We start from the raw sequence: 4,715 nt of genomic DNA on the forward strand, positions 1-4,715 counted from the left end.
CTGAAGTTTCATTAATAGTTTAGCAATCCAAAATACAGCAATCAAACTGCTTTTGAGCATGAATAAATATGATCATGTTACCCCTCTCTTCTAGGCTGAGCACTGGCTTCCAGTTGCCAATAAAATTCCTTTTAAGATCCTTATTGTTGCCCATTAGGGATTTTACATTGGCCACCTTCTCTTCTTATCCAATATGTTGATGCTCTGCTCCTCTCAGGTCCAGCTAGACTGTACTAGGTTCTCCTGTTTTAATGTCTTGGCTCCTACCTTTTGGACTAGCCTCGCATTGTATATCAAATGTGAATCCTTCTATAAAAATCAAAACCTTCTGCAAAGTCCATTTTGTCACTCAAGTTTTTCCTTTTGTATGATCCTCAACTTTTCTCCCTGAATAGCACCTTCACTGGTGGAGACTTGATAGAGGCATATAAAATAATGAGTGGAACAGGTGGATGTGAAGTGTCTGTTCACGCTTTCCAAAAACACTAGGACTAGGGGGCATGCGATGAAACTACAGTGTAGTAAATTTAAAACAAATCAGAGAAAATGTTTCTTCACCCAACGCATAATTAAACTCTGGAATTCGTTGCCGGAGAACGTGGTGAAGGCGGTTAGCTTGGCAGAGTTTAAAAAGGGGTTAGACGGTTTCCTAAAGGACAAGTCCATAAACCGCTACTAAATGGACTTGGGAAAAATCCACAATTCCAGGAATAACATGTATAGAATGTTTGTACGTTTGGGAAGCTTGCCAGGTGCCCTTGGCCTGGATTTGCCGCTGTCGTGGACAGGATGCTGGGCTCGATGGACCCTTGGTCTTTTCCCAGTGTGGCATTACTTATGTACTTATGAGCAGTGCAGCTTGGGTTCCCTCTCTTAACTTTCTCCTTTATGTTTCCTTGTTATTAGATACAGGACTATGTAATATTAAGCCTTGTGTTTTCCCCATTTTGGGGCTTGCTACCCTGCCCCTTGACTTTTTCTGTGCTCACAGCTGTATACATATCTGTAATATGAATGTATCGTAATACATACTTGTACACTGCTTTGGACCTACAGAGGAATTAGCAGTTAACAAATGCCGGCTTAGATTAGATTACATGCCGCTCTATGTTCCCCCACTGCTTATACCAGGGGTTCTCATCCCAGTCTTTGGGACACACCTAGCTTGTCAGGTTTTCAGGATAGCAAAAAAGAGAGAGTCCAATAGTACACAAAATACAGCAAACAAAAAGAAGCAGAAAAGGGCCTCCAGAACTGAAGCAATGGTACAAACTTTAATGAAACAGACCTGACACGGGCCGTGTTTCGGCGCTCAATCGCACCTGCCTCAGGGCAGTGGCGTTCCTAGGGGGGGCGGTCCGCCCCGAGTGCACGCCACTGGGGGGGGTGCCGCGCGCGCCTGTCCATCATTCATTCAATGCTGCCTCTGCCCCGGTACAGGTTACTTCCTGTTCCGGGGCAGAGGGAGCATGGAACGAACGACAGACAGGCGCACGCGGCACCCCCCCAGCGGCGTGCACCCGGGTGGGGGTTCTTTCACGGGGGGTGTCCTTTCATCGGGGGGGGGTCACGCTGCATCCGGGGGGAGCGGGGCGCATCGGCGATCCGCCCCGGGTGTCAGCTCCCCCTAGGAACGCCACTGCCTCAGGGGTCGAGATAAATATTCCTGAAAAAAAGGCAGTTTCAGTCTGATTGTACCTAACACTTCCAAAATCAGTAATGAGGTTCCAAAAAAACATTTTGGTATCTTAGGTAAATTGTGCCGGACAATTCCGGAAAGCCATAGTGAGTTTCTGAAAACCCACAATGAATATTCATGAGATAAATGTGCATATATTGCCTCCATTGTATGTAAAATTTATATCACGCATATCTATTGTGGGCATCCTGAAAACCTGAATGGCTAGGTGTGTCCTAAAGACTGGATTTAGAACCACCAGTTTAGACTATGTAAACCACATAGATGCTTTGGATTTGTAGTATATCAAATAAACACAAAACATGTTGTAGGAATTAAGTGGCAGCCATTTTGAGATCATGAGATGGCTGCCTAAGAAATCTTTCCAGTCATAGGTACTCTCTTCCTGAGGCATCATGTGCCAAAACAACTGTTATACCATGAAGAAAAGCTTTGGAGCAAGGCCAAGAGTGACTGTACAACCTGTGCAGTGGGATAAAAACACCTATCAAGGATCGAGACAGCTGAGAAATACACAGTGAGTCATTGTTTACTCGTGCTTACGCTGACTGGCTGATAAATAGGCTTGGTGATCATTAGGTACAAATTTAACTGCATTACTGAGAAAAGAAGACCTGTACCTCGATACAGGAGAGAGAGACAGACATAAGAATAGCCATACTAGGTTAGACCAATGGTCCATCTAGACCAGCATTCTGCTTTCAACAGTGGCCAATTCAGGTCACAAGTACCTTTACAGAATCCCAAATAGTAGCAAGATTCATGCTACTGATCCTGGGGGTGAGCAGTGGCTTTTCCCATGTCTCTCTCTATGGACTTTTCCTCCAGGAACTTGTCAAACCTTTTTTTTTAATCCCAGATACACAAACTGCCGATACCACATCCTCTGGCAATGAGATCCAGAGCTTAACTATTCATTGAGGGGGTCTTTTACTAAGGCATACTTGCGTTTTTAGCGCATGCTAAAAATAGGTACGCACTAAATGTTAGGGACACCCATAGGAATACATAGGCGTCTCTGTTTAGCACACACTTATTTTTAGCGTGCGCTAAAAATGCAAGCGCACCTTAGTAAACGACCCCCTGAGTGAAAAAATATTTCCTCCTGTTCATTTTAAAAGTAGCACCATGTAAATTCCTTGAGTGTTCCCTAATCTTTGTACTCTTTGAAAAAGTAAAAAATTGATTTACGTTTACCCATTGTAGACCTCTATCATATCCTCCCTCAGCCGTCTCTTCTCCAAGCTGAAGTGCCCTGACGCTGGCCATCTTATGCTGACTACACTAGGTATTCTTTCACACTCACCACAAACAGTAGAACTGAACCCTAAGAAGTTATCCCATGTCTGATGCAATAATGTATTTATGGAACACTATCACTTCAAGTTGGATGTGATGTTGGTTTCGGTGAAATGTTATCATGTGTCAGGCACATTGATGGTCTGTCTCAAATATTATTGTATTATCTTTGACAGTACATCCTGTCCAGGCAAAGGAGCGGTCTCCTAGAATATTTCTGCTATCTCTGCCAGAACGTACTTTTCTCAAACTCCCAAACAGGCCCTTTACTGCTTCTGAAGCATACGTGTGGTGGTGTTTTCACATAGATAACTATGCGGTCAACTAAAAAGCTGGCTTAGTTGCAATATCCTTGTGTGTTTATGGTACCACATATCTTTTGTAGATAAGTTAATGATTTTAACATAAGAAGCACATGTCTGGTATAGAGACGTCTTCCCAAACTGTGCAAATGTCACTCTGCACCTGTTAGAGGGGACGTATTAAGGGCAACTCCATGAAAAGGGTCAAGAGCAGGCAACCCCAAGATTACATGTGACCTTCAAGATATAAAGATAAATAATTTTAAAGTTTACTTTACACCCATAGGTGGGAAGCATTTTATTTAAATCATTTATTTATTTATACTTTTTCATTTTACAAGGGTAATATGAAACAGTAATACAGAGATGACTGCACATTAATACAATATAAGAAGAAAACAATCCCAACTAGATAAATGGATTATATACAATCTTTCTCTTTCTTAGACCACAAAGTGAAGAAAAATAGGGAGAGTGAAATAAGACAAGTTGATCAATTAAACAGAAAAAGGAAAACATGGTATTAACCTGATTATCCCCAGATATTACTCATCTAATACATTATTCCACATTGATCATCTGGTTGGCTTCCTCAAGACCAAATACGGCGTATAGTCAATTCATTTTATTGAGAACATATTTATTGTCCAGGTTTTAGTTAGAAATAACACATCTGATTACATTCTCTCTCTTTAAAAAACCAGAAATTATTTAACGATACATATACTCAAGTCTCTAATTCAAATCCCACTGATTAAAGCAATCCCAGTTTTCACAGGCTTCACTCCTTTCGAAGTAATAAGGTGGTAGGAAGCATTTTAAGATATCACTTTCCCAATCTGTGGATCTGGATTAGGGGGATCATTTTCAACTTCACTTTCAAAGGGTCTGATATTCAAAGCAATTTAGACAGCCAGGATAATTGCTTGGTCGAGGCTAGCCACTAATTTTCAGCACAATTAACTGGCTAACAGGGGGATGATTAGAAGCAAACGCCAGTGCTACAGGCTGTTAGCGCCCTAATAGCGCCAGCATTTGCTACCGCCCCATGACCAGAGTCTCCTAGCGCGTGAAACAAAATGCTCGAGGGCTCTGAATGCAACTAGCATGCAAATGCATGCAAAACATGGCTAAACATATTCATCCCCAATGATCAGCGACCAGCGCGCCAAAGATTGGGTCGCTGGCCGCGGCAAACTCTACGCCAGCTGCCTCCCTCCTCTTCCTTTGATGCCGCAAAATGGCAGTGCCCAGCCCTGCCCAGTGTATCCTGGAATGCGCTGGGCGGGGCTTCACACCATATAAGAGAGTTTTTCAAAGGAACCTATGCTTTGAAAATGAGCCCCATAGTCAATTAAGTGCTGAATATTGACTTAAGTGGTTATGTGTTAGCCAGCTCAAAGATAGCCAGATAT

This window comes from Microcaecilia unicolor, chromosome 10 (genome assembly GCF_901765095.1).
Source record: "Microcaecilia unicolor chromosome 10, aMicUni1.1, whole genome shotgun sequence".
In the NCBI taxonomy this organism is placed as follows: Eukaryota; Metazoa; Chordata; class Amphibia; order Gymnophiona; family Siphonopidae; genus Microcaecilia; species Microcaecilia unicolor.